This window comes from Thamnophis sirtalis, unplaced genomic scaffold, assembly GCF_051295495.1.
Source record: "Thamnophis sirtalis isolate CommonGarterSnake01/CBP01778 unplaced genomic scaffold, rThaSir2_p1.2 scaffold_8, whole genome shotgun sequence".
Taxonomy (NCBI): Eukaryota; Metazoa; Chordata; class Lepidosauria; order Squamata; family Natricidae; genus Thamnophis; species Thamnophis sirtalis.
In genome coordinates, this window is record NW_028261388.1 from 34,948,520 (window position 1) to 34,958,782 (window position 10,263).

The following is a 10,263-nucleotide window of genomic DNA, read 5'->3' on the forward strand; positions in this document are numbered from 1 at the left end:
ATTCTTGTTTGATTCAGTGTATCACCTCAGGTTCTACTTCATTTATGTACTCACTGTCTTAGAGAACCTGAACTTTTACCTACAGTTTACCATGCAAAATAAGCATGAATTCTTGTCAGGGAACCCGATTATACAAAAGGAAACATGGGAAGAGTCTTCTCATTCAAATTTGTGAGTTTTTTTTTTAAACCTGACAACATCAATTCTTCTCTTTAAATGTTTTTTTTTTCTTTTTCGCTACCATATAGCAATTTTTAAGCCAAGCAGATCAGTGTTCTAAAGTAAGTCACTGCTTTGACAATGAACATGAATGGGAAAACTAAGGCTCTTTGGCTATTGCTGAAATGACTCAGCATTGACAAGAAGAGTGCTGGGAGTCAAGATTAGAAATTTCCGGAGGCCTACAACTCTTAGACCCATAACAGTATGTCCCCAAGTAGTTGTTGACAGAATGTAATACTTTCACTGTCTTTCCATTTTCAAAGTTTCTCTCAGCCGGGAGTCCTGACAATGGGAGAATATAGAAAAATCAGAAGAAGTTGGCATTTTAAAATCTTTCCTTCTGAATCAGTGGTGGGATTCAAAGATTTTTACTACTAGTTTTGTGGGCGTGGCTTGGTGGGCGTGGCATGGCTTGGTGGGAGTTGCAAGGGAAGGATACTGTAAAATCTCCATTCCCTCCCCACTCCAGGGAAAGGTTACTGCAAAATCCCCATTTCCTCCCGATCAGTTGGGACTCTGGAGGCAGAGAATAGATGGGACGGGGCCAGTCAGAGATGGTATTTACCACTTCTCCGGACTATTCATAATTTCCATTACCAGTTCTCCAGAACTGGCCAGAACCTGCTGAATACTACCTCTGCTCTGAAACATTCTAATACAAAGTATAGTAGCAGATGGGACAGATTGGAAAAAAAATCTGGAATGATATAGGTGAAAAAGGAGAACATAATTCTTTCCTGTTTGCCATTAACTTGAAGAATAGCCAGCCTCTGAAGGTGGTCTTTGCACAGGAAAGAAATTTTACTTCCATTGGCACCAATAAATTCTCAGTATAAATTCTAGTGTCACAGTGGGAAAAAAAATCTTCAGATCCAAAGGCAAGAAAGTTTAAATTCCCCTTTCTACTTGCCTACCATCGGTCAGTTGATACTTTTTTCTTATTTTGAGAAACCTGTAATCCAAAGGTACATTTAGTATTAGAGAACTTTGGGTCTTATTTTCCACAGCAAACATTTGGTCTTATTTATTGTCATATAATACTATCTGATTTTTTAAAAAATTATATAATATAAATGTACCCAATAATTTAAAGCTTATTAGCATCATATCTAGATAACAATAAAAAATATATAATTGAAATAAATGTTTCATTTTTTAAATATTTTATTGAAGTTTTTAAAAGACATAGTAAAAACAAAAACAAATTAAACTGAAAATAAATTAAAGAAAAATAAGTGTAAAAAGTGCAAGAGAAATGAAGAAACAGAAAAGAGAAAATAAAAGGAAAAGGGAAAAAGAAACAAAGGCAATTGAGCACAAGCTAACAAAATAACTCTTTATCCACTTTTAAAATTACTGGACAAATAAAACTCTTCTTCCCATTACTGATATAATTGTATTTTGGATCTCACAGCAAAAATACAAATGTTTCAAATTCCGGTGTGTTTGTGTGTGTGTGTGTTTGTGTGTGTGTGTGTAAACTTTTTGCCAATTATATATTGTTTTTAAACTCTTAAGGGTCTATTAAAGTAGGTAAAAGTCACCAGATGTCAAATTAAACTGACATTTGACATCTGACATTAAATTGAAGGTCTCTAATATCTATATGATAATAAATAATCATTTCTGAAAGGTTTTTTTTTTCAAAGTTGCAAAATGAAAAGAGAAAAGATTCCACTGATATTTTGAGAATTTCTTGATATTGGAATCATTTCCAGGAAACTTATATTGTCAGTACAAAAAGAAACTTGGAAATTTTTGGAAAACAGAGAGAAGCTTGCGAGTTTTATTAATATTTAACATTATTGTTTTACCAATTTAGCCACATTTCAACAATACCAATTTTCTGCTGCCTACATCATGGTTGTATTTTCAAACATTGTTAGTTGTATTTAACATGCCACCATACAGTACATTCAGAAAACTTTTGTTTAGATTTCAGCTTCACAATGATTTTGCTGTTATCTACTCCAGTTGCCTTTTCAATATATTATCCTACATAACTTCCAAACCATGAATCAAATGCCTGTGGAAAAGAAGGTTATTTAAAACCAACTCCAGATGACTTCATAGACATGCCACATTGTTATCTTGTCAATAACAAAAAAAGTGGTTTGCCCTTATTATCTTCTGGGACCTTTTTTTCCCAATTCAGTCTCTAGCACTAGGTTTTCCTTGTATATTCTATACAAGTAGGGCAGTGGTGAGATTCAATTTTTTTTACTACTGGTTCTGTGGGTGTGACCTTGTGGGCATAGCATGCTTTGTGGGTGTGGCAGGAGAAGGATACTGCAAAATTCTCATTCCCTGCCCAATCCTGGGGAAAGGTTACTGCAAAATCCCTGTTCCCTCCCCACCCCACTCACCCTCTTTCCAGCTCCGTTCTCCTGTTCAGGGCAACAAAAGAAGATCAGCTGGGAGGCTGGGCGACAGCAGGGGCAACTAGTCAGAACCGGTCTGACCAGTTCTCCAGAACTGGTCAGAACTGGCTGAATGCCACTTCCAAAGTAGGGTTCCCCCCCCCCCATCTCTAATGGTTTTTCTTTCTATTGTCTACTAGTATAATTTTCATTTTTGCAACCCAGATATTATATGCCTAGCCCACAACCTTTCCAAAAGCACTGTGTAGCCCCCAGCTGCCAAAAGATTATCCACCTACCATCAAACATCCACCTCTTGAAACTACAACCAAACAAACAGTATTTTGTCTTAGCTTCATGGACATATGCATAAAATCCATATCTGTCTTTTGCTCTTCAAGATCTGATAGGTTCATTCAATGTATGACTTCCATAAAAAAACGATTGCAGAGAATTGTCCTATTGCACTTTAATTATATGGGTCCCCTTTAAACATTTACAACATGTAAGAGACTGTCAGAGTGACAATTACTCTGGGAAACAATTTTTTATTCTTTAAATATGGGATTGCATTTCCTAGAAGCACTATCCAGGCAAATGTTTCTCTTCTATCACTTAAAAAGAATCAGGAATTTAGAAAGTGGTTCAGAATGTAAAACTATTGTGTCCGTTACAGATTGTCCCTGATTTATGACCACAATTAATACCTGAATGTCCTCCTAAGCAAGGGGGAAGCAAGTCATGTATAATTTTATGATCTCTTTTGCTATGGTTGTTAAGTAAATCACTGAAGTTGTTAAGTGAATTAAGTAAACCCAGCTTCCCCCGTTGACTTTGCTTATTGGACGCTGGCTGGGAAGGTTGCAGATGGTAATCACATGAACGTGGAATGCTGCAGCCTTCATAAATATATGCTGGGTTGGCAAGGAACCAAATTTGATCTCATGGTCACAAGTGTGATGGGTTCTCATTTTTTTTCAGTGATGTTGTCACTTCAGACAGTTTTTAAACAAATGGTTATAAATCTAGGATTACCTGCACATGTCACATGTCATATGTCAATGGAAAATGTGTGTGTACAAAATTATCTAGGCACTTTGATTCTCAAAACATTCTTCAAAGTCCTGGAAAATATTGAGTGGTTTCTCCAACGGAAGTCTGTAGTGCTGTTTATAAGAAATGTTTCCAGCTGCAGATGATACTGTAGTAACAATACTTTTTCAGACTTACAGTACTTAACAGTTATATACTGTTTATACCAAGGTTGTAGACAGTTTTTGAGGTTATCACTCAATTTAAGTAAACAATCTAAGAAATGATTCAATGTTCATATTGGTAAGAATGAAAGTATAATTGTTCAGATGCAATAGGAAGAACATGTTCCTTGGCATACTCATATGTATATTTTATTTGGCATTATCTTGCAAGATACCACCTTTTATAAAGCATCTGTCTTTTAAAACATTGGTTTTTATCAACTACTAATATCTAAAAATCTGGGGCAATAAAATATTCTATTTCTCCTTTTTATTACAGATAACATTCTATGAAAACTGTTTTAATTACTCTACTTCCAGTATAGTCATAAATGTCAGCTGACAAGTAAATTGTATTGAGTTCACTGGCTGTTACTAAGGGAGTAGATATAATATGGCAGTTTTAAATAATCAAAATCTGAAATATTATTATTAGAACTAACCAAAAGGTCATAAAATATATTAACTTTATATTATTTTGCTTGATTCTAACAAATATAAGGGTCACATGAATTTTGATATTTTTTTAATGGCTTCCCATCCTTTACAGTTATTCAGTTGATTGACAGAAATTGTATTACCTTTAAATTTACATTTACATTTAAATGCAGATATATCAAGTAAGGTAAAGGTTCCCCTCACACATATGTGCTAGTCGTTCCAGACTCTAGGGGGTGGTGCTCATCTCCGTTTTAAAGCCAAAGAGCCAGCGCTGTCCAAAGATATATCCATGGTCATATGGACAGCATAACTAAACGCCAAAGGCACCAAAGGTAGTTCCTATTTTTCTACTTGAATTTTTTTTTACATGCTTTCAAACTGCTAGATTGGCAGAAGCTGAGACAAGTAATGGGAGTTCACCCAGTTACGCGGCACTAGGGATTCAAACCACTGAATTGAACTTTTCAGATCGACAAGCTCAGCATATTAGCCATTGAGCAGCCATGTCCCTTGATATATCATGTACCAGTTAGTAAAACTTAGTGGGATTTATTTATTTAATACTCTAATTATTGTTGTTGTTTCTTTGTATATTTAAATATTATTTTTGTGGAATAAGTCTATAATCTTTCTTTGCCATCTTATTGGTTTTTTTCTGTATTATTGTTAATATTATTTGTTTGATACATCAAACACGTACATTAAAGTTTTCTTTTGTTGCCCAAGTTATTTTGGTACATGAGCATCTGAAAAAGACCAATTCTGAGTCTGATCATATAAACTAGGCCAGCTACATTTTGGTCTAATAGATGGGTTTTTAAAAATTCTCCATATTGAGGTGTATAGCACTTTACTTTATTCACTTAGTAATTATTTGCTAATTTTATTCAACCTAGATACCACCTGACTCCACCTGCTTTAGGGTGGCTTATAAAATAAAAACAAACAACAAATATACAAAAGTATGGAACAAAAGCATTAACTAGATGGCAAAATTGATTAATGAGGCAAAGATGATATACACACAATATGCTCCAACCACTCTAGCTTCACATCTGAAAGTAGAATCAAGTCTGGAGTCAAGACCTTCTGAATGTCACCAGGTGGGATCTACCTGGATCCCAGGGATAACTTCATTCCTCAGGACAGGCATTGCAACAGAGAAGACATGCTTCTAGGATTTTGATAAATGTCATTGTTTTATCAAAGGAACCCGCAGTGCACCAAACCTGTTGGATCAAACGAGTCTCACTAATATCATGGGAGAGAAGTAGTCTTTCACGAAACCAGGCCCTATGCTACGCAGGGCTTTTTAGGCAACAACCAGCATCTTAAATTGCTCTTAGAAGCAAACTGTCAACCAGTACAGTTCATGAAGCAGGGACATCCCATAGTCATACCAAGGCATGCCCATCCTTGCACATGCCTCTGGACTAATTGAATCTTTTGGGTGGTCTTCAAGTGCATCTCCATGTAGAGGTGTTCCAGTGGTCAAGGTGTGAGGTGGCAAGACTGTGAGTGACTGCCTGAAGGGCCTTCCAGTATTCTTAGAAGTGAACCATTTACGCATGCGTATGAATGTTCCTGAGAATGGGGATCTAACTTGAGCCAGGATTAGTGAGTAATGTTATAACTTGAATATAAAGATGATTTATTTAAGGAAATATATGGAAGGAATAGGCAGAATCTACAGATTATCTAACTACCTCCAGTTAGGAGGAGACAGACAAGAGCATCATGTATGCATATACACAATACCTATAAACAATGGCAGAAAACCCTGAAATACCAAGCTCATAAACAAAAAGTAAAAGACAAGGAAATGGGAACAGGGGAAAAAATCTCTCTCTATTAAATAACATAGTGCCACAAACCAGTCAGCTGGTTGTGAGAGGTTGAAGAATCACATTTCCAGTACTTCAAGGAGACACTTTGTTTTGATGAAGCTTCAAATGAAGCACTTCCTTAATGCAAAATGGTGAAGCACAGCGTTACCACAGTAACAGCTTAGCCATGATGTTTCCCTTCATTTGAAGAATGTGGTGCCTATGCTTGCTTGCAACGACTTCCTTTGAGACAAATCACCTGACTGACATCAATCAGCCTTGCTGTCATGCTTCCTGAAGTAGATTCATACAAAATATAGCATCAGATAGAGCATGATCAGGATATCACATCTTCCTGTGCAAAATGCAACATGAATTTGAATACTATTAAAACTGCAAATATCTCTGTAGTTTATATTGAAAACTTAACAGTCTGTCAATATAAATGTAAATTGCATGTGTATTCAGCTATGCATATCTTTAAAGGTGAATTTGTTTTCATGAGAGATTCAGCTGGTCTTTAAAGGGGATCCAGGAAACTCAGGTTTTGACTGGACACTGGTCAAGTCATACCACTTGATTTGTATCCACAATAGCAGTTTCTGGGCATAATATGCTACACATGCTCAGAAGCGATTTTCTGTTAAGTAACTCTGCCAGTTGAAGCTGACCACACCCAGACTTGATATGATAAATCTCTTTGATGCAAATTCACTCAGGATGATATACCTCTAAACTAAGGAAAATGCATGAGCCAAATAGATCTCAATTTTTTTGGTTGCACTTTCATTTAGGGGTTTTTATGTCTTGTTTTATGGTAGAATTTTATTCAAAATTATACTCTTTTGGCATAATATTCCAGAATCCTTTGGGAGAAATTATATAAAAATGATAATAAAAAGAAATATACTTCTGATTGATTATATTCATATAATCAAGAAAAAACTGTAGTTTTCTAGGTTTGGGATTAGCATGTCCATTGAGATTCAATAAATTCTGGCTAAAATCATAATAAGTCAGTGCAATGAGGTGATGGAAATTGTCATTCTGTAAAGCCAAAGCATTTCAGCTCTGAGTTGCACAATCTCACTTAAAATTTTATTGAGTCACATATTCATTAAGAACTGATTCAAATATTGTGCTTAGCAACATTTAATTTAATTGTAATAAGTAACTTTTGGCTTATTTCCTAGAAAATGGACATGGTACAGATAGAAGTCAATGGTCAGGATGGATCTTGGATTTTTGCAGTGGGAGACTTCTAGTAACACCGTCATCTAACCATCAGTATATACAGGTAAGGTTAGAGGCTATCACTTCCATCTTTGGCCAAATTAGAAAACTCCTGTGGATTGAAGCCTGGGTTTAAATCTCAGGGTGGTAGCAAGAAATCACAGTTGGTATTGTGAAAAGGATGCCTAAAAAGCAATTATTGTAGACAACTTGTTCATGAAAGTCTCATCTGTAGCCACAGCAGGAAAAACAAAAGTAGCAGATGTCTCTACAAGAACAAAAGTAAAACATTACAAAAGCAGGGGAAAGATGAATAAGAGAAGTTGTCTATGGAATTTTATCTTCCTAAATCTAATTAGTCTGGGAAACCAGCCAAGAAAAGAAAAAGTAGTGAGGCAGGACTGAAAAGGCTCCCCTTTGTAACAAAAATGGAAGTAAGCCCAGGGCAGTAATTGGCAATGAAAATTCATGGGTAGAAAATTCTGGGGTATTTTGTCCACTTAAAAAGAGGAAATCCTGCAATGATGCTACTTGTGGTTCTACAGAATGACAGGACTGGCTTACCAAAACATATCCATGAAAATCATTGCATGGGACAAGAAAAAAAAGGAAAAAGATTACTTTGACTAGGACTAACCAAGATATGGAAATTCATTAGCGATCCTAATCAGTATTGGAATAAGAAAGTCAAGAGGAAATGGGACAAGGCTACCATAATTCTAATGGTCCTTATGCCAACTAGAGAGAACTAACATATCTGTGACTGAATTAGAAGATACACTATTTATTAAAATTCAAAATGGAAGAAGAAATTGTGAAAGAAACTATGATAACATGGGCGATAAATTTTGGGTATAGTATAGAATTGGCAGAATGGGAAAAAATTGGAAAATAAATTACAAATTAACGATGGCAACGGCATATAGAAAGAACATGTACAAGATGTTCTATAGATGGCACCTTCCACCAGCGAGAATTGCGAAAATGTTCCTGGAGTGTTCACCTGTCTGTTGAAAATTCAACCAACAACACGGAACATACTACCATATGTGGTGGACGTGCACATCTGCGAAAAAGTATTGGAAAAAAAATAAAAGGTTGGCTAGAGGAGATTACTACACACAAAATTGCACTAAAACCTGAATTGTTTTTGTTAGAAATTATAAAAGAAAATTATGAAAAAATGTTATACTTAATTCTACACATAATTACGGCAGCGAGAATTATATTCGCACAAAACTAGAAAAATAATTATACACCAACAGAAGAAAACGTAATAAAAAAAATATTGGTTCTTTCGTGAGCCTATCCAGAGATGGATAGGCTCACAAAAGAACTAAAAGAGAAAGAAGAATCTGAATACTACTCCATATGGGATTTATTGTACAATTGGCTAGAGAAAAGGGGGGGGGAGCAGGAAAGCAAAAAAGAAAGGAAGAAAGATCAACAAATCAATAGACAACTACAAAACCGGAAAATGATTAAAAGATAGAAATATGAGATAGACTCTACAAATAAATATTATACAAAATGAGCCTCTGTAGTCAACCCGCTCACTCTAGCCCACCAACTCTTGGCTTTCTCACGTCCCACACAACATGTCCAGTTCATGTGCCTCCTCCCCGCCTCTGCCTTCACCTGCTGCTTGGACATATAATCAATTCATCTGTGCTGTGCAAGCTGAGATTGGCTGAACACTGTTGAACCTCACGTCCTTGCCACCTCTGGTGCTGGTCACATCCCCCCCATTGATGACGACCTTATTTTGGAGGTAGGACTTACATAAGGAACACACTAAAATCAGACTAGGACTTACTTTTACATAGGTCTTATTTTTGGGAAAACGGTAATTTTTGCTCTCTTCGTTATATATTCAATTGTTTCTATTATTGTCATAATTAAACAATTAACTTATTAATCGAATAGCCAATCACCATCTTTGTAATTAGTAGTAATAAATTCCAGTAGATTAATACTGTTATCTAGAACAGGCCTTGAATATGCACCTGACTTTAAAGCATTTTTTCTATTTCTTCATTATCCTTGCTTTCTGCCTTCTTTCCTGATGGAAAGTTCTGGCAAAATTGAAAGACTACAAATTTGTGTATGGTATTTTTGTCTGTTCCCCTATTGTAGATAGAATGGTCTGTCTGTCTACCTACTTACCTACCTACCTACCTACCTACCTACCTACCTACCTACCTACCTACCTATATATCTGAGTTAGAGATAATGTTGAAAGAAACCACATAGGAAATTGTGCATAACTGTGAAGAAAGCAAATTTTGACTCTTCCTTTGTGTTTTTTTTTCTGGCTGAAAAAGTGAAAGGAGTATTTATATTTATATCTCTGCAATCTACTGACTTGACTCCAAAATGTCACGCAATCTATAAATTATCCATTCATGTATGATTTATTATTGCAGTAAAAAATTGCAGTTTTTTTTTCTCACCGGGGATCATGGGAGCTAAAGTCTAACAACTCTGGAGGTCAGCCCTTTGTGGAAAACTGAAATCACGGTAAAACTTCAAACCTTTGAGCCCTTATCTTGCAGTATTTCTGCCCAAGGAAAGATTTGTTAGAATTCATAATATACTTTAATGATTGAAATTAAAATTAAAAAATCTACATGTTCTATATTTAGTAAGTTCTATTTTTATGTCAACATGCAATATGTTGTGTGTGTGTGTGTATGTGTGTGTGTGTGTGTGTGTGGATTTTCAATAAAAAAATGTAATGATGTTCAGAATAAAGATATTTACGTTCAACCTGCAACACTAAATTCAATGAAGAATTTAATTCAATGAAGAAAAACAATGTATTCATGGCTGTTGTAGAATGCTCCACTGGCCTACCACATTTCCTGTTTGTAGGATTTAAACTTGAATTTTTAATGCCCAGATTAACTCAGTGTTGAACAAGCA